Here is a 20,876-nt window from a genome sequence, read left to right as displayed (position 1 = left end):
CGCCAGACAGTGTTTATATTGACCATCTGCAGGCATGTCCGCCCGCAGCTCCCAGTGGCCATGGTTTGCTGTTCTCGGCCAATGGGAGTTCGGGAAGCAGCGGCTAGCACATCGTTCTGGCCCTCGCCACTTCTCGCAGCTCCCATTGGCTGGGAACAGCAAACCATGGCCACTGGGAGCTGCAGGCAGCTGTGCCTGTTGATGGTCAATGTAGACACTGTCTGGTGGCCCTCCAGCAGATTACCCTGATGGGCCATGTGTGGCCCACAGGCTGTAGGTTGCCCACTACTGATTTAGACCATCCCTGATCAGTGTTTGTCTAACCTGCTCTTAAAAATTCTCCAGTGATGGAGATTCCACAACCTCCCTAAGCAATTTATTCCAGTGCTTCACAACCCTGACAGGTTGGAAGATTTTCCTAGTGTCCAAACTAAACCACACTTGCTGCAATTTAAGCCCATTGCTTTTTGTCCTATCCTCAGAGGTTAACAAGAACAATTTTTCTCCCTCCTCCTCCAAACAACCTTTTATGTATTTTAAAACTGTTATCATGTCCCCTCTCAGTCTCCTCAGTTCTGAACTAAAACCACATTTTTTCCAATCTTCCCTCATACGTCATGTTTTCTAGACCGTTAATAATTTTTGTCGCTCTTCTCTTGACTTTCTCCAATTTGTCCACATCTTTCCTGAAATGTGGCACCCAGAACCCATAATATTCCAGCAGAGGCCTAATCAGCGCGGAGTAGAATGGAAGAATTCTTGTGTCTTTCTTACAACACTCCTGCTAATACATCCCAGAATGATGTTTGCTTTTTTTTTGCAATAGTGTTGCACTGCAGAAAGGGATCTGGGGGGCATAGTGGATCACACAAGAACATAAAGAATGGCAATACTGGGTCAGACAAAAGGTCCATCTAGCCCAGTATCCTGTCTTAACTGTGTGAATAGTGTTCCTTCCTAGGCAGTCATTTCCTATTTTGCATGCATACAACCGATTGTTACTTCCTAAGTGGAGTACTTTGCATTTGTCTTTATTGAACTTCATCATACTTAATTAGGTTTCTCCAGATCATTTTGAATTTTAATCCTATCCTCCAAAGCACTTTCAAACTCTCCCAGCTTGGTATTGTCCACAAACTTTATAAGTGCACTCTCTATGCCATTATCTAAATCATTCATGAAGATATTGAACAGAACCAGACTCAGAACTCATCCCTGTGGGACCCCCACTTGATTTGCCCTTCCAGCTTGACTGTGAACCACTGGTAACTGCTCTCTGGGAATGGTTTTCTAACCAGTTATGCACCCATCTTATAGTAGCTCCATCTTTTTGCTTAGTTTGTTTATAAGGCGGTCATGCAAAACAGTATCAAAACCCTTGCTAAAGTCAAGATATACCACATCTACCTCTTGCCCCCATCCACAAGGCTTGTTAACCTGTCAAATATAGCTATTAGGTTGGTTTGACATGATTTGTTCTTGACAAATCCATTCTGACTGTTACTTATCACCTTATTATCTTCTAGGTGTCTGCCAACTGATTGCTTAATTACTTGCTCCATTATATTTCAGGGTACTGAAGTTAAGCTGACTGGTCTGTAATTCTCTGGGTTGTCCTTATTTCCCTTTTTATAGATTGGCACCATATTTGCCCTTTTCCAGTCCTCTGGAATCACTCCCGTCTTCCATGACTTTTCAAAGATAATTGCTCATGGCTCAGATATCTCATCAGTCAGCTCCTTGAGTATTCTAGGATGCATTTAATCAAACCCTGGCACCATGAAGATATCTAACTTGTCTACGTAATTTTTTCACTTGTTCTTTCCCTATTTTAGCCTCTGACTGTACCTCATTTTCACTGGAATTCACTATGTTCGATGTTCAATTGCTCCTAACCTTTTTGGTGAAAACTGAAACAAAAAAGTCATTTAACACTTCTGCCATTTCCACATTTTCTATTATTGTTTTTCCGCCTTCATTAAGTAATGGGCCTACCCTGTCCATAGTCTTCCTCTTGCTTCTAATGCATTTGTAGAATATTTTCTTTTTCTCCTTTAGGTCTCTAGCTAGTTTAATCTTATTTTGTGCCTTGGCCTTTCTAATTTTGTCCTTACATACTTTTGTTGTTTGCTCATATTCATCCTTTGGGAATTTGACCTAGTTTCCATTTTTTGTAGGACTCTTTTTTTGAGTTTCCGATCATTGAAGATTTCATAGTTAAGCCAGGAAACAATGTTTCACTGAATGCATCCTCTGACATCTGCGGGGTGGGGATTAGGGTTGCCAAGTTTGGTTGGATGTATTCCTGGATGTTTCATCACATGACATAATCATGAATTAAAAATTAATGTTTAGTTCCTGGAGACTCCAGGACAATCCTGGAGGGTTGGCAACTTTAGTGGGGATGGCAGAAAGAATGTATTAACATCTATCAGAAATAAAAGATTTTTTAAAGGGTTCTGTGGCGCAAAATACCTCTGGCTAACAGCCTGAAAGTACAGCTAAGATAGGCTATTGAAGAGGTGACACCTGGCCTGGAACATTCTACTTCACACAGGGCATTTAGCCCCACCTCAATTAGAGTCTCTCCACCTATCTCCGTCCACTCAGTCAGAGGCCCAGCACACCACCCCACCTCTGGGAGAAAAGAAAAATGAGCCCAAGCCACAAAGTTCAGATCCAGATCTGATACAAACTTTTCCAATGTTGGAACCTGTTTGGGTCTGTTGTTGATTCAGGTCATTATTAAAATATTGGTGAGTGGTAAAGTTTGTATCTAGATCAGTGGTGGGCAACCTGCGGCCCATGGGCCACACACAGCCTGTCAGGGTAATCTGCTGGCGGGCTGCCAGACAGTTTGTTTACATTTGCATGGCCGCCCACAGCTCCCAGTGGCCGCGGTTTGCCGTTCCTGGCCAATGGGAGCTTTGGGAAGTGGTAGCCAGCATGTCCCTGTGGTCGGCGCCATTTCCCGCAGCTCCCATTGGCAGGGAATGGCGAACCACGGCCACTGCTAGCTGTGGACTGCCAGGCAAATGTAAACAAACTGCCTGGTGGCCTGCCAGCAGATTACCCTGATGGGCCGCAGGTTGCCCACCACTGATCTAGATTGATGGTCCCAGACTTTGGGGTTGTTTTGATGTAGAGTTTTCCTTTGGGCCCATTCTCTTGCTAGAGGGTATTTTTTTTTTCATTAATACATACAGAAAATGGCCTCCAAGAGGATCTATCCTCTCCTCTCAGGGAATATGTAGTCAGGATTAACGTATTTTAAGGTTAGTAGTAATTCATAAGAGTGGGGGGAGGGGAGATAGTTAAGCAGAAAGCAGGGTGGAATTTATCAGTGGGTAGTAGCCCCTTTATGCTAGCTGTGGGAGTACTAAGGGTCTGTGAAGCCAGTTTAACTAGGTAGTCCCCCTGACATTTATGGGGATCCATAGCTGGTACGGCCTACTCTGTCCCTTATAGATACCTATTCCCAGTGCAGGGAGTTTGCTGGCAGGGTATAAAAGACAAGAATGGAGGTGATGTAGCCACGGCATTCCCACATTCTGGCTATTCCCAGTTGGTGCAATGGCATGTAAGTTAGGGAAGTCTTCAGACTCTTACAGCCTGTACTGGGGGCTACCTAGGAGCCATAGCATGGGGGAAACCCTAAAGTCATCTTTGCACTGCCACCTTGATCCCTGCACTGAACTCAGTCAGGCATAAAGATGGGTTGCCCCCATAGCACACAGAGGACAGGGAGATATTGTAAAAGCCCTACAAGTTCTTTGCCACAACTTGACATTGCCCCTGGTGCAACATGACCTGGCTTTTGGACAGATCAGACCGAGATCCAGCTTCAGCAGTTGGCACTCCAGACACCGATATGCATTTCCAGCAGGCAAAAGCAATCAAATAGCAAGAACGTGGTATTAGTTATGTTTTAGCTTCCAGGACTGTATAAGGTATGTAGTTAAAACAGGGTTTGTGAGTGAGGTTGGGAATTTTATTAAACTGGTTCTAGCAATAAAATGAATAGAATGAAATTTTATGTTTCATTTACTATCATTTTTCTTGCAGTGTGGGGGTTATTCATGTTTAATGTCTAATTTGCAGGATAAAAGAAATCTTTTGTACCCTTTGTACTAACCAACCTTGGTAGTTTTGAAGCTCCCACATCTTCTCATTTGTAATACTCTCCATTTACAGGTCACTTATGACTCCCATAGGAAGGAACCAAAAATCTTTCAATTTAAATAAGGTTCTTACTGAAGACTAAACCTTAAAGTGTCTTAATGAAAAATAGGCTCTATTATCATTCCCTCCCTCTCTCCCTGGATGGCCTCTGCTTTCAAATATAGTATCTCGATTACCAACCCAGACCTTTACTGGCAGAAAAAATAATGTTGTTCCATAGCGAATGAAGGAAAAAACTGGACAGAGCTCTGTCAAAAACATGGATTTTATCCTGAGGGAATCAATGTTTAAAGGTAACCTTACAATGAAGCCTCATCTTTTTTACTGATTTTGTGATTACCAGTTAAATTTAGAATTAGGGTCTGGGCTGCATTTACTGTAGGGATTCATCTGAACTCGCATACAATAAGGCTATGTTACACATACTAGATGGAAACAAAAAGGGAGTGTGTGTGTGGGGGGGGGGTGCAGAGGGGTCACCAGAGATGTTCACCAGTTCACTGGATGCAGCTATGTTAAAAGGTGGACTAATCAAACTGCCCAACTAGTATTTCTTAACTAAGTGTTCATTTTAGACAAACTGCCCCCAATTATGGCTCTAAGTCAACTCCAGCTCCTTTCAACTCATACTTCCGCTGCCTCATACTCCCTATTCCTGTAAAGCATCCCATCTGAAAGGAACCACCATCTCCCAGTGCTTTTCTATCTGTCCCTAGTGTCACATATTTCACAACATGTGTATATCCTACAGCATATTTGGGCATGCATAGTGGGGACGACTTAGGACCTTCTGCTCCAGAAAAATACAGGCCTGCACAAATTGAGTGACAGGAGAAACTATTAGCTGACATTACTAGTATGGGTTTTAATCTTTATTTATGCCACTAGGATGCATCAGAATTCATGAAACCCAGGCACTATATTCTAATGACTCCCAGCCATGAGGCAGTAAAGTGAGCCACGTAAGGTAACTCAGATTCTATGTTTGTTCCCTGTCCAAATATCACTTTAATACATGGGAACAAGATTCTTGTGAATATAGGAAAATAACATAGAGCACTACCTGAAGTCTGTCAGATATTTCTACACATGCCATCCTCTGAGATTACTAGCCTTTCCTCACAAGGACAAAATGGAGCAAAGCCAAACTTCTTATATTACCAACATTTCAGAAGTTGGTACATACCCTGAATCTTGTACAAGAGTTCACTCTTATTAAGATGTCATCCCTAAGCACATTCAGTACCATTCTGCTTCATCTTCATTAGAAGGCCACCTCTATTAAACCACTAATTTATGTTGCCCCCTTGAGTGGTTTTTTTTTAAGAGAAGAGTTTCATTTTTTTTAAATTTACTCTACACAAAAACCATTGTTGTAATGGAGGGTATGTGAAATTGCTGTAAATGAAGAGTTTGCTGTAAAATTGCTGTAAATTTGCTGTAAATTACTGGCTGTAAATTCAGTTGCGAACCAGCTGAGCAGCAAACAGCACAGCAGCTAACAAAAGGAGTTTGCCTGGGAGTTCGTCTGGGGAGAGCCCACTGAGGCTTACATCTTGCCGGATTCTCTGAGTAATTACTACAACTCCTGAGGAAGCTCATAGAAGGAAGATAATATGGATGGGGGGTGTTCAGCTGTTGTGACCTGCACTGGATGTGCTGTTTGTCTTTCTTCCACAGGACAGATGCGACTTTGTCTGTATAAAGTGCAAGCTGGTCTCCATACTGGAAGAGAAGGTTCAAGGTCTGGAGCAACAGGTATCGACCTTGCGTTGCATAAGAGAAACTGAAGATTTCCTGGACGGATGTCAGGATAGGCTTCTACGGGCACAAGGTTCTGAAGATTCAGAGCAGGCTGCACATCGGGGACAGAAGGATGGTGAAGAAATTTGGCATCATGTGACCTCCAGAAGAAAAAAGGGGAACATCCATGTACCAGCAGGGCAGATACAGGTTAATAACCTTTTTCATGTTCTCTCCACAGGTACTAATGCGGAGAGTGGACCAGATGATACGTCTGAGGGAAGGGAGCAGAAAGAGACTCCGCCGATTGGAAGGCATGGGATGCACTGTCCTAGGGTTGCGGGTTCCACGACCACCACTCCCAAGAGAAGGAGGCGGGTGGTGGTGGTCGGGGACTCTCTCCTCAGGGGGACTGAGTCATCTATCTGCCGCCCTGACCGGGAAAACCGAGAAGTCTGCTGCTTGCCAGGAGCTAAGATTCGCGATGTGACGGAGAGACTGCCGAGACTCATCAAGCCCTCAGATCGCTACCCCTTCCTGCTTCTTCACGTGGGCACCAATGATACTGCCAAGAATGACCTTGAGCGGATCACTGTGGACTACGTGGCTCTGGGAAGAAGGATAAAGGAGTTTGAGGTGCAAGTGGTGTTCTCGTCCATCCTCCCCGTGGAAGGAAAAGGCCTGGGTAGAGACCGTCGAATCATGGAAGTCAACGAATGGCTACGCAGGTGGTGTCGGAGAGAAGGCTTTGGATTCTTCGACCATGGGATGGTGTTCCAAGAAGGAGGAGTGCTAGGCAGAGACGGGTTCCACCTAACGAAGAGAGGGACGAACATCTTCGCAAGCAGGCTGGCTAACCTAGTGAGGAGGGCTTTAAACTAGGTTCACCTGAGGTAAGTGGGGAAGTGGGATACCGGGAGGAGGCAAGAGCAGGAGCGCGTGAGAGGGGAGGGCTCCTGACTCATACTGAGAAAGAGGGGCGATCAGCAGGTTACCTCAAGTGCCTATATACAAATGCACAAAGCCTGGGAAACAGGCAGAGAGAACTGGAAGTCCTGGCACAATCAAGGAATTATGATGTGATTGGAATAACAGAGACTTGGTGGGATAACTCACATGACTGGAGTACTGCCATGGATGGATATAAGCTGTTCAGGAATGACCGGAAGGGCAGAAAAGGTGGGGGAGTTGCATTGTATATAAGAGAGCAGTATGACTGCTCAGAGCTCAAGTATGAAACTGCAGAAAAACCTGAGAGTCTCTGGATTAAGTTTAGAAGTGTGAGCAACAAGGGTGATGTCGTAGTGGGAGTCTACTATAGACCACCGGACCAGGGGGATGAGGTGGACGAGGCTTTTTTCCGGCAACTCGCAGAAGTTAATAGATCGCAGGCCCTGGTTCTCATGGGAGACTTCAATCACCCTGATATCTGCTGGGAGAGCAATACAGCGGTGCACAGGCAATCCAGGAAGTTTTTGGAAAATGTAGGGGACAATCTCCTGGTGCAAGTGCTGGAGGAACCAACTAGGGACAGAGCTCTTCTTCACCTGCTGCTCACAAACCGGGAAGAATTAGTAGGGGAAGCAAAAGTGGATGGGAACCTGGGAGCCAGTGACCATGAAATGGTCGAGTTCAGGATCCTAACACAAGGAAGAAAGGAGAGTACCAGAATACAGACCCTGGACTTCAGAAAAGCAGACTTTGACTCCCTCAGGGAACTGATGGGCAAGATCCCCTGGGAGAATAACATGAGGGGGAAAGGAGTCCAGGACAGCTGGCTGTATTTTAAAGAATCCTTATTGGGGTTACGGGGACAAACCATCCCGATGTGTAGAAAGAATAGTTAATATGGCAGGCGACCAGCTTGGCTTAACAGTGAAATCCTTGCTGCTCTTAAATACAAAAAAGAAGCTTACAAGAAGTGGAAGATTGGACAAATGACCAGGGATGAATATAAAAATATTGCTCGGGCTTGCAGGAGTGAAATCAGTAAGGCCAAATCACACCTGGAATTGCAGCTAGCAAGAGATGTTAAGAGTAACAAGAAGGGTTTCTTCAGGTATGTTAGCAACAAGAAGAAAGTCAAGGAAAGTGTGGGCCCCTTACTGAATGAGGGAGGCAACCTCGTGACAGAGGATGTGGAAAAAGCTAATGTACTCAATGCTTTTTTTGCCTCTGTCTTCACGAACAAGGTCAGCTCCCAGACTACTGCACTGGGCAGCACAGCATGGGGAGGAGGTGACCAGCCCTCTGTGGAGAAAGAACAGGTTAAGGACTATTTAGAAAAGCTGGATGTGCACAAGTCCATGGGGCCGGATGCGTTGCATCTGAGAGTGCTAAAGGGGTTGGCGGATGTGATTGCAGAGCCATTGGCCATTATCTTTGAAAACTCATGGTGATCGGGGGAGGTCCCAGATGACTGGAAAAAGGCTAATGTAGTGCCCATCTTTAAAAAAGGGAAGAAGGAGGATCCTGGGAACTACAGGCCAGTCAGCCTCACCTCAGTCCCTGGAAAAATCATGGAGCAGGTCCTCAAGGAATCAATTCTGAAGCACTTAGAGGAGAGGAAAGTGATCAGGAACAGTCAGCATGGATTCACCAAGGGCAAGTCATGCCTGACTAATCTAATTGCCTTCTATGACGAGATAACTGGCTCTGTGGATGAAGGGAAAGAGGTGGACGTGTTGTTCCTTGACTTTAGCAAAGCTTTTGACACAGTCTCTCACAGTATTCTTGCCAGCAACTTAAAGAAGTATGGGCTGGATGAATGGACTATAAGGGGGATAGAAAGCTGGCTAGATTGTCGAGCTCAATGGGTAGTGATCAATGACTCCATGTCTAGTTGGCAGCCGGTATCAAGTGGAGTGCCCCAAGGGTCGGTCCTGGGGCCGGTTTTGTTCAATATCTTCATAAATGATCTGGAGGATGGTGTGGATTGCATCCTCAGCAAGTTTGCAGATGACACTAAACTGGGAGGAGTGGTAGATACGCTGGAGGGTAGGGATAGGATACAGAGGGACGTAGGCAAATTAGAGGATTGGGCCAAAATAAATCTGATGAGGTTCAAAAAGGACAAGTGCAGAGTCCTGCACTTAGGACGGAAGAATCCAATGCACCGCTACAGACTAGGGACCAAATGGCTCGGCAGCATTTCTGCCGAAAAGGACCTAGGGGTTACAGTGGACGAGAAGCTGGATATGAGTCAACAGTGTGCCTTTGTTGCCAAGAAGGCCAACGGCATTTTGGGCTGTATAAGTAGGGGCATTGCCAGCAGATCGAGGGACGTGATCGTTCCCCTCTATTCGACATTGGTGAGGCCTCATCTGGAGTACTGTGGCCAGTTTTGGGCCCCACACTACAAGAAGGATGTGGAAAAATTGGAAAGAGTCCAGCGGAGGGCAACAAAAATGATTAGGGGACTGGAACACATGACTTATGAGGAGAGGCTGAGGGAACTGGGGATGTTTAGTCTGCAGAAGAGAAGAATGAGGGGGGATTTGATAGCTGCTTTCAACTACCTGAAAGGGGGTTCCAAAGAGGATGGTTCTAGACTGTTCTCAGTGGTAGCAGATGACAGAACAAGGAGTAATGGTCTCAAGTTGCAGTGGGGGAGATTTAGGTTGGATATTAGGAAAAACTTTTTCACTACGAGGGTGGTGAAACACTGGAATGCGTTACCTAGGGAGGTGGTGGAATCTCCTTCCCTAGAAGTTTTTAAGGTCAGGCTTGACAAAGCCCTGCCTGGGATGATTTAGTCGGGGATTGGTCCTGCCTTGAGCAGGGGGTTGGACTAGATGACCTCCTGAGGTCCCTTCCAACCCTGATATTCTATGATTCTATGATTCTATGATAGGTAGGGAAACAGGCTGCACAGGAACATGCATTTATTTTAAACTAATCTTCTGCAAGCTTCATGGAAACTTTTTCACTATAATGGAGGGTCATTTAAATGTATACTCCGAATTAAAAAAAACACAGTAAGAGAAACAAAAAAAGTCCCACCATGGCTAAATAACAAAGTTAAAGAAGCAGTTAGAGGCAAAACGGTATCCTTTAAAAAGTGGAAGTTAAATCCTTTTGAGGAAAATAGAAAGCATAAACTGTGGGAAGTGAAGTGTAAAAATATGATTAGGAAGGCCAAGAAAGAATATGAAGAACAGCTAGACTCAAAAAGTAACAGCAAAAAAAAATATTTAAGTATATCAGAAGCAGGAAGCCTGCTAAACCGTCGGGTCACTGGATGATCAAGATGCTAAAGGAGCACTCAGGAAAATAAAGCCATTGTGGAGAAACGAAATTAATTCTTTGCATGGGCCTTCATGGCTGAGGATGTGAGGGAGATTCCCAAACTAGAGCTATTCTTTTTAGGTGACAAATCTGAGGAACTGTCCCAGATTGAGGTGTCATTAGAGGAGGTTTTGGAACAAATTGATAAATTAAATAGTAATAAGTCACCGAGGACCAGATAGTATTCACCCAAGAGTTCTGAAGGGACTCAAATGTGAAAATGCAGAATTAATAACTGTGGTATATAACCTAACATTTAAATCAGCTTCTGTACCAGATGACTGCAGGATAGCTAATGTGAAGCGAATTTTTAAAAACAGGCTTCAGAGGTGAACCCAGCAATTACAGGCTGGTAAGCCTCACTTCAGCACCAGGCAAATTGGTTGAAACTATACTAAAGAATAGAATTGTCAGACACATAGATGGATATGATTTACTGGGGAAGAGTCAACATACTTTGCAAAGGGAAATCATGTCTCACCAATCTAGTAGAATTCTTTGAAGGGGAAGAACAAGCATGTGGACAAGGTTGATCAAGTGGATACAGTGTACTTAGATTTTCAGAAAGCCTTTGACAAGGTCCCTCACCAAAGGCTCTTAAGCAAAGTAAGCTGTCATGGGAAGGTCCTTTCACGGATCAGTAACTGATTAAAAGATAGGAAACAAAGAGTAGGAATAAATGGTCAGTTTCCAGAGTGGAGAGAGGTAAATAGCACTAGGTCTGTACTAGGACCCATACTGTTCAACCTATTCATAAATGATCTGGAAAAAAAAGGTTAAACAGTGAGGTGGCAAAATTTGCAGATGATACAAAACCATTTAAGATAGTTAAGTCCAAAGCAGACTGCGTGGAGTTACAAAGGGATCTCACAAAACTTGGTGACTGGGCTACAAAATGGCAGATGAAATTCAATGTTGATAAATGCAAAGTAATGCACATTGGAAAACATAATCCCAACTATACACATAAAATGATGGGGTCTAAATTAGCTGTTACCACTCAAGAAAGGGATCTTGGAGTTACTGTGGACAGTTCTCTGAAAACATCCACTCAATGCGCAGCGGCAGTCAAAAAAGTGACCAGAATGTTGGGAATCATTAGGAAAGGGATTGATAATAAGACAAAAAATATATTGCCTCTATATAAATCCATAATACGGCTGCATCTTGAATACCGTGTGCTGATCCAGTTGACCCATCTTAAAAAAAAATGTATTGGAACTGGAAAAGATTCAGAAGTGGGCAACACAAATAATTAGGGGTATGGAACAGCTTCCATATGAGGAGAGATTAATAAGACTGGGACTTTTCAGCTTGGAAAACAGACGACTAAGGGAGGATATGATAGAGGTCTACAAAACCACAACTGGTGTGGAAAAAGTAATTAAGGAAGTTTTATTTACTCCTTCTCATAACACAAGAACTAGGGGTCACCAAATGAAATTAATAGGCAGAAATTTTAAAACAAAAAAAGGAAGTATTTCTTCACACACACACAGTCAACCTGTGAAACTCTTTGCCAGAGGATGTTGTGAAGGCCAAGACTATAACAGGGTTCAAAAGAGAACTAGATACATTCACGGAGGATAGGTCCATCAATGGGTAGTAGCCAGGAAGGGAAGGGATGGAGTCCATCCCCTGTTTGCCAGAAGCTGGGAATGGGCAACAGGGGATGGATCACTTGATAACCAGTCTGTTCATTCTCTCTGAAGCACCTGGCACTGGCCACTGTCGGAAGACAAGATACTAGGCTAGATGGACCATCAGTCTGACCTAGTATGGCCATACTTTCATTCTTACTGGATGCAGAATTTGCGGCAGCCTCATCAGCAAATTGCAGAGCCCTCACACCAGGGCAGTTGTCAGTGATGTGTGGCATTGTCTGTCTTTGGCCACAGCCACACATGGGATCTTCTTGTTGGCCCCAGATGTGAAGGGTGACTGCACATTGACCCTGGCCTGCTTGAAATCAGTTAAGAAGGGCTCACAAACAGCATGGCAAATCAAAGCCAGGTACATGCATGGTCGGGTCAGTTGTAAGGGATTAGGTTCTGATATCATCCTTCACACCATTCTTCATGGCACACTGACATCACAGAGAAGTCATCCAATGCACTAAATGCCCCAACAACTACTATGTGGGTGAAACCAGACAATCACTACACTCTCGGATGTACCCACATGGGAAAATGATAAAAGACAAAAATACCCTACCACCTGTGGGTGAATATTTTTCACAAAGTGATTATTCTGTATCTGACCTATCAGTTCTCATCCTCAAAGGAAGCCTGCACAATACTTTCAAAGACAAGTCTGGGTGCCTAAATTCATAACTTTGCTAGACAATAAAAGCCACAGTCTTATGTTAACGGGCCACTTCACCTGGAATGGTCCCTTAGAATATGTGCTAACTACTTATGCTAATCTATCTGCTCAGCTGTGACACCCTGAGCACCTTTCCCAGACCTGAGAAAGAGCTCTGTGTAGCTCAAAAGCTTGTCTCTCTCACCAACAAAAGTTAGTCCAATAAAAGCTATTACCTCACCTTGTCTCTCTAATATTCTGGGACCAACAAAGCTATAACAACAACCCAAACACAAATGTAAAGGTGCCTTATTATCCCACTGAAATGTAGGTACAGGCTGGTTTTTGGGGATGAGAAGGCCCATGAGTTAAAGACATATCATCATTGCAGAATGGGATAGATCCTCCCTGTGATGGGGACAGTCATATGGCTATAAAATAAAATGTTTTATCGTTGGGATTCTTCTTTCATTTTCTGTACTTAGCATTTTAATTGTCGTGCATTCATTGTGAGACTACTATTTGTTCACTTTCAGTTATTTGTTAGCATCATTGGGAAGACTGTTAACTTCTAAAAAGGCTGCATAAAACTTACTTGATTAAAAATAAGCTCGCCATTTTTCATTTACATTTTGTATTCCGTGTACCTGTAAAGTATCTAGGTTTGTTCTTTGGTGCTCTGGGAGATCCAGATTGCATTGAGGTTGGGTGTGAGCAATTCAGACCTATGAAGGATAATTTATGTTCATTTTCCCTGTTTTTTTTAATGAGCCATTCACCAAGTCCAATAGAGAAATATATTATCATTATATTCAATGATTCAAAATCATTATATTCCTGACATGAATCTTTTTGAAACATTTTTTTTTATTTATGGTTACTCATAAGCAATGAATAACCTCTACTGAGAAGCTCTGTTTTACAGTCCTTGGAATATTTGCAAAAGTGGATTTAAATCTCCCTGGGAATGATAGGAACTACATGCTATAAATTCTGTAATGCTAGAGCTATAAATATTATTTTATGAAGCCTGCTTCTGCCTGTGCTTTATCAGATACTCTGATTCTGCTCTTCTTTTACAGTTTTCAAATATTACCTGCATCAATAGGTGAAAGACACTGGCCCTTCCTTCCTAAGAACAGGTGCTGAAAATTACTCCAAAAAGGTGGTTATAAGCAGTCTTTAATAAAAGGGATTTAAGTAGCAAGTCAGTTGCTGCTCAAATGAAGCCCATGTTAATAACTCAAATGAGGAGCAAAATTAAATGAGAAATTTTAGACTGAAAATTTCTGTATTAGAAAATAGAAGTATCAGCAGAATGTCATTTGGAAAACAAATATGGAATGTAGTGTAGGTTTTGCTAAAAGAAATGACTTCTGAGACTCTGCACTACTTCAGTTTTGGCAAGTCTAGTCTTCTATTATACAACATAAATTAAGGGACCAATCAAGACAAAGTGCTGCATGGGGACACAGGTGGAGGAAAGGACACCCTGCAAACACGTTAGTCATCAACGTTATCAAGCGTAGGGATTGCTCTCTGCCTCTCTGCAAGCAGTCCCTGGGGTGTTAGCCACCCCAAATCAGATAGAAAGATGCAAGGACATGCTGTTGCCTCCATTATATCCCTCCCAGGGTGAAACAATGCATTCCAGCTGCCTAGCTGGGCGGTCATCTACAAGCGCTGGTGAGACATTCCTATCCTGGTCCCCATCATCTGCCCCCCTTCCCAGATCCTCAAAGTGCCCAAGTCCAACCTCCATCTTCTTCATCTTTCCCAGGATTGGACAGTGCAGCCCAATGCTTAGCATGTGACCTGTACCTTTACAGCCTTTTTCAAACTCTGGTGATTTGTTTGTTTAATATTCTTCAAAATTGGGCTCTTCTAATATTCCCTCACTTCTCTGCCACCATCTGCGCCTGCCTTCTGATGCTGGGTTTTCAGCTCCATCCAACTCCCTCTGTGGCTTCTGCCATCACCAAGCTCCTGTGAATACTAAACTGCCCCCTGAGTACTTCACAACTACTCCTCCTCACCACTGCCACTGCCTCACTCATCTGCTCACTGCAACTACCCTCTTTGTGGGCCTGTCTGCTGAGGTAACTAGCTCACCTCATGGCTCATGGGACTGGTATCTTATTGGCTCATTGTTGTTCATCTTATTGGTTCACATTTATTGATCCATTGCTGAATTTATTTTTAATCATGTCCATAAACCTATGGCTCTCATCACAGCCCTCTTCTGCATTGTAGCATCTACCGCCTACCTCCTTCTTCCATCCCCCTCTTCTGCCTATTGTTTCCATTTCCCCTTCCTTGTTACCCTCACCATTATACAGTTCCCACCAGTGCTAGCTTGTTCTCTTACCTTCTCCACCTGATCTTCCTCTCCTCCTGACAGCACAAATTCAGTTCCCACAGCAGCATCTTCCCCTCTGGTGACATTTGCCCCAAACCTGGCCATCCTTCCAACTCTCCCACACCCGTCCCTATCCACCTTCATGCCACCATTCCTAACCTCATGCCCATCCCCCTCCCTCCTCACTTCTCATTGTCTTTGAATGTCCATTCCATCTCTAAAAAAGACCTCAGCCATCCATTACCTCTTCATATCTTGATCTCTCCATCACCTGGCTCTCAGAAAGGCCTGGATTCCTTCATTTGACACTACCTCCGCAGCTACCCTCTCTTACAGAGATCTCTCTTTCTCTCACACTCCCTGCACTGCACTGAGTCAGATTGTGGTGTGGGTATTGGACTTCTCTCCCATACTTGCTACTTCTAGACCCCTCCCACTTTTTCTCCTTTATTGAACATTAATGCATCTAACTGTTCTCTCCTCTCTGCCATCATCTACCATCCACCCAACTCCTTCCCATCAGCCTTCCTCTCTGCTTTTAAATCCCTTTTCCTCTCCTCACTAGCAGTGACTTTGATGTACATGTTTATTGCCCATCTTACCCCTTGTCCTTACATCTTCATTCAACCTGCAGCTGTGATTCAATTCTCCCACTCATCAAAAGGGCCGTTCCCTCAGCTTAGTCTTCACCAAGCACTTATCTCTCTCTGATCCCTCTTTGCTGAGTTCCCCCACTCCGGCAGTCACCTGGCCTCTTTCAGCATTGTCCATCTTCCCCCTCCCTCTTGCCCTATCACCTGGTCATTGCATGGTTTCCAGTTAATATTAATAACTTCTTGTCTGTTCTTATCCCCTTCCTCCCTGCCCTTTCTTCCAGAGTGGTGTTCCCTCCATACTTCACTGTCCTCCACCCTTCACTCTTTTGCCCCATCACAAGGTCCATTCTGGCAACCTCAGCCCTGGCTCACTCCCAACATGCACTTCCTCCTCTACTACTTTAACACTGAGGAGCATCTCTGGTAGAATTTCCCGTCATGCTGTCTGGAGTAGCTTATGACCATGAGTGTCTAGCTCAAGGCAGACTGTCAGAAAGAGGGAAGACACCCCAACTGGTGATATGTTCTATAATTAGAGTTCACCAACCTAGTAAGAAATATGAACTCCTGGATCACTGTACTAGTCTTACTGTGGAGTCACAGACAGTCCCCTTGGGCTCTCTAGTCTATCTTGCCACTCAGGCAAGCCTATCTTAGTGACAAATGGTTACTTACACTAAAATCCACAAAATATTCAGGTTGCTTCTATTCCTGAGCCCAGTCACTTACCCAGATCAATTGGCACCCTAGATCTTACACCAAAGACAACACCTATAGCCAGTCCTGTAATAAGCTATCTAAAGGCTTATTAACTAGGAAAAAGAAATAGGAGTTATTTACAGATTAAAGCAAGCAAACATATACACACGAATGAATTACCATTTATGGTTCCTAAAGGTGATAGAGATGTAGTAATCTGTCTGTTCAAAATGTCTTTCAGACTGAACCCAGGTTGACCCTGGGTATCTCTGCTTTATTTTACAAATTTATTTGGGCATAAGCTTTCGTGGGCTATGTGGGAACGATTTCTGCACCTGGGTTCACAAGTTCAGAGAAAATATTTTCAAAGTCATAAAGCAAAATGTACATATTTCCTTATAGCATGGAATATGGACATGACAAGTCAGATTATTGCATGAAGCTACTTACAAGCATTTCATAGAGTCTAACTACTAAATATATTCTTATAAGACTAATACCTATTTTGAACAAAACTAACATACAGGTGAGCTGGTTTGGGTTGGTCAATTGTTAGCTAACACCTATGGCCTTGGCCAGAGCTGGTACTGAGTTTACTAGAGTCACACTCCCACCACCAGGCTGACTTACTCTATTATAAACTCATTCTCTCCTCATTCAGTTCTGCCATCTTCCTAGCTAACAACTCTAGTTCTCCATCATAAGTGATGCCTCCAATTCCAGTTTCCCTCAATTCCTGCCGTCTCTTCTCTGTCTGCATGGGGATCTCCATTTCTTCAAAGAGAAAATGGACAAACTATGACCTGACCTTCTCCCTCTTCTCTGCTCATCTTCTCTTCTCCCTTCTCTTCTTACAATTCTTTCCCTTTCTCCCAACTCCTCCTTTTTCCTATAAGCTACTTGTCTTCACTTTCAAAGCCCTTATGGCCTATCTCTATGCTACCTATAATCTCTCTTACATTATTGAACTGTTGAATCCTGTCTCTTATTAGGCAATGATGTCGGTCTTCATTCTCCACTTATTAAATCTTCAAACACACATCCTTGCCCTTTGGCCTATGCTGCCATTCATGCCCAGGAGGAGCTCCCCACAGACATCTTCAAAGCTACCTCATTATCCTCCTTCAAATCACTCCTTAAAATTCTCCTCTATCATGATGCCTACAAAATCACTTGATAACTATTAGGCAGCTTGAGTGCTGAGACCACAGACCATCATGCTAAATGATACCATTTCATTGTTCCCTTGTGATTCTCTGTCCATCTGTCTGTCTTATCCTTAGGGCTAGTATACACTGGCAATGCTAAAACGCTGCTGCGGCAGTGCTTTAACGTGGCTTGTGTGGTCTCAGCAGAGCGCTGGGAGAGAGCTCTCTCAGCGCTCTAAAAAGATCCCACCTCCACAAGGGGCGTAGCTCCCAGTGCACTTCAAATACAGAACAAAAGACAAGACCAGAGGCAGTCTAAGGGCTTGTCTACACTGGTGCTTTACAGTGCCAATACTTGCTGTGCTCAGGGGTTTTTTTTTTTTGAGTGAGAAAGTTGCAGCGCTGTAAATTACCAGTGTAGACAAGCCCTTAGACTGCCTCTTGTCTTGTCTTTTGATTGTAAGCTCTTTGGGGCAGGGCCATCTTTGTGTTCTGTATTTGAACAGTGCCTAATACAATGGGATTCTGGTTTGTAAGTGGAGCTTCTAGGTGTTATTGCAATAGTACTTAATACAATAGTACTGTGCCCTTGAGGAGGTATCAAAGCAGAAACATTCGTCCTGCATAAATGGGAGCTCTGGGAGACATTAAATCTTCTTGAGGTACAATAAACCTCTTGATGTAGCTACTTAAGCAGAGCAGCATTATACTGCACCCAGTATGGTACCCTACTTATATACGAAAGAGCTGAACAATTATTTGCACATTCTTTGACCTTATTTTTGTAGAGGTTTAGGTGCATGTCTACATGTATATTTACTGCATGGCAAGCTGAGGTGTAAAGCTACAGCTCTCCAGCAAGCCACACAATAAGTGACCATGTGGACCCTGCTGATGCATATTGAAATTTCTCCAGTGCTTTGACCTACTGCAAAGCATACTAGGGAACTTTTAGTGTGCATCGTCAACAGGTCCACCTGGACAACCACTTCACAGCTCACTGGAGAGCTGTAGAGGTATATCCCAACTTGCTGCGCAGTAAGTATCGATGTTGATATGCCCTAGGTTTTAGAACAATGCAGAAGAGCAAACATCCTGTGGCCTCAAGATTTTGTTTATCTTTCTTGAAAAAAAGCAGTCTGGGTTTTCTGATTATGATACCAGTAACTTTTTAAAGAAGGAATGGGAAGGTGGATGTATTTTTTTTTAACTACTATAATCCTATAAAGCTGAAATTTTGTCCCAGAACTAAATCTGAATTTGAATAATTTTCAGGGGTTTGTTTTATAATTGTAACACACGGGCTCTGATTCAGTGCCCACTGTGGTCAAAGGAAAGCTTCCCACAGTGGGCTGTGGATCAAGCCCTTGTTTGGTAGTAAGTGCTACAGCAAAACTTGCAACACAGTTTCAGTTATAACCCTGTTCCTAAACTCGTTTATAACTTGCCCCCACACCAAATTCTATTTTCCTCTGAAATTTTCCTTGCTTAGACCTAGCCAAAATGTAAATTTCTTTTTGAATAAGAAAATCTGAATTTTTAAGATTTCTTTTATCTAGGTCACTGAAGACCCTTTACTACCTGCATATTAGGCATCTGCTTTTCCCTTGATGTGCACATACAACTCTCATTAATGCCAAAGGGAAAACAGCTCTCCTATGATTTCCTATTTATCTGCTAAAGTGGCAGTCACTATATTTCAAATAACATTTGAACTATTTCAAGTCTACTCCTGTTTTCCTTTTAGATGGTCTTTAAGATTTTCTAACATCCAAGTGAATGTCTTTTAGTATCAGTTTCCATTGGCTCTGAAAAGAATGTGCTATGTTATCAGAAAATTCACTACACTAACTGTCAAGGTTCCTTCCCCATTCTGAACTCTGGAGTACAGATGTGGGGACCCACATGAAAGACTTCCTAAGCTTATTTCTACCAGCTTAGGTTAAAAACTTCCCCAAGGCATAAAATCTTTGCCCCTGGACTAGGGTATGCTGCCACCACCAAGCTTTTTAACAAAGAACCAGGGAAAAGGACCACTTGGAGTTCCTCTTCCCCCAGCAATCCCTCCAAGCCCTTTCACTCCCTTTCCTGGGGAGGCTTGAGAATAAGCAAGTAGAGCACAGACCAGCTTGGGTTTCTTAGGACCTTAAGAACCCGGTCAGATTCTTAAAAAACAGAACTTTATTAGAAGAACAAAACAAAGATTAAAAAAAACCACTCTGTAAGATTAGAATGGAAGATAATATCACAGGCAGTCAGATTCAAAACACAGAGAATCCCTCTAGGCAAAACCTTAAGTTACAAAAAGACACAAAAAGAAAAGGAGTACTTGTGGCACCTTAGATACACCCCTTCCCCCCCCCCCCCACAAACCCACTCTCCTGCTGGTAATAGAGAAAACCTGGATTTGTGCTGGAAATGGCCCAACTTGATTATCATATACATTGTAAGGAGAGTGATCACTTTAGATAAGCTATTACCAGCAGGAGAGTGGGGTGGGAGGAGGTATTTTTTCATGCTTTGTGTGTATATAAAAAGATCTTCTACACTTTCCACAGTATGCATCTGATGAAGTGAGCTGTAGCTCATGAAAGCTTATGCTCAAATAAATTGGTTAGTCTCTAAGGTGCCACAAGTACTCCTTTTCTTTTTGCGAATACAGACTAACACGGCTGTTACTCTGAAACCTGTCATTATGCAAGGCACTGCATTTAGCCGTATGGAGTGGAAATCTATCAACTGCATGAAAAAACTTGTACAGATACAGACAGACATCATCTTCCTTTCCAAATGCAAACAGATGGACATCGTACCAAAAGGACTGAAGGTAAAAAATCCATTACAATCTACATACCACACAGACTATGCTGACAGCTTGTGCCACACGCTCTCAAAGAAACTGCGGAATCACCTGATCAACATCCTCTACAGCAAATAGGGAAAGATTAAGAATGAGCTCTCAAAAATGGATACTCTCATAAAAAAACAACCTTCTACACAAACTTCCTCGTGGCTGGACTTTACTAAAACTAGACAAGCCATTTACAACACACACTTTGCTTCTCTACAAAAGGAAAAGGACACTAAACTTTCTAAACTACTACATGCCACAAGGGGCCACAGCAATGGTTCCCTCAACCCACCCAGCAATATTGTTAACCTACCCAACTATACTCTCAGCCCAGCAGAAGCAGCTGTCCTATCTCGGGGCCTCTCCTTCTGCCCCTCCACCCCCACGAACATGATACAGTTCTATGGTGACCTAGAATCCTATTTTCGACGTCTCCGACTCAAGGAATATTTCCAACATACCTCTGAACAACATACTAATCCACAGAGACCTCCCTACCAACACTACAAAAAGAAGGATTCTAGGTGGACTCCTCCTGAAGGTCGAAACAGCAGACTGGACTTCTACATAGAGTGCTTCCGCCGATGTGCACGGGCTGAAATTGTGGAAAAGCAGCATCACTTGCCCCATAACCTCAGCCGTGCGGAACACAATGCCATCCACAGCCTCAGAAACAACTCTGACATCATAATCAAAAAGGCTGACAA

The sequence above is a fragment of the Chelonia mydas genome, chromosome 1, assembly GCF_015237465.2.
Source record: "Chelonia mydas isolate rCheMyd1 chromosome 1, rCheMyd1.pri.v2, whole genome shotgun sequence".
Lineage (NCBI taxonomy): Eukaryota > Metazoa > Chordata > Testudines > Cheloniidae > Chelonia > Chelonia mydas.
Note: the sequence above shows the minus strand (reverse complement) of the source record.